The sequence below is a fragment of the Rhagoletis pomonella genome, unplaced genomic scaffold (genome assembly GCF_013731165.1).
Source record: "Rhagoletis pomonella isolate Grant_MI unplaced genomic scaffold, Rhpom_1.0 Rhpom_scaffold_00014, whole genome shotgun sequence".
Lineage (NCBI taxonomy): Eukaryota > Metazoa > Arthropoda > Insecta > Diptera > Tephritidae > Rhagoletis > Rhagoletis pomonella.
Window position 1 is genome coordinate 19,005,766 of NW_023458568.1, and position 367 is coordinate 19,006,132.

Below are 367 nucleotides of genomic sequence, written 5' to 3' on the forward strand. Positions count from 1 at the left end.
TATCAAGACACTTTTGTCCCATATTTCTGAAAGCTTGTAAAACCAATTTTGAATTGCACGACCCACTCCGTTGCTTATGCCAGGATTTTAACTCTCATTCCAGCACGTTTGATATATCAGATCCGCTTTTCAGCATTAAGAAAGCGATACTCTCCTCTCTCAATAAGTGAATTATTGACATAAATACATAAAATCAGCTGATGAATTTAGTTCTGTAGCTGAACAGTTTTAGATCTCGACACTTAACAAACTCCTGCCTATCGTGACTCGGCACAAAAATTTAAAATATTGGTTCCGTACGTCATGCGGACTGCGCCCCCCGTGCGGATGGGCGGGAATGGAGGGTAAAAACCGTTGGGATTATTAT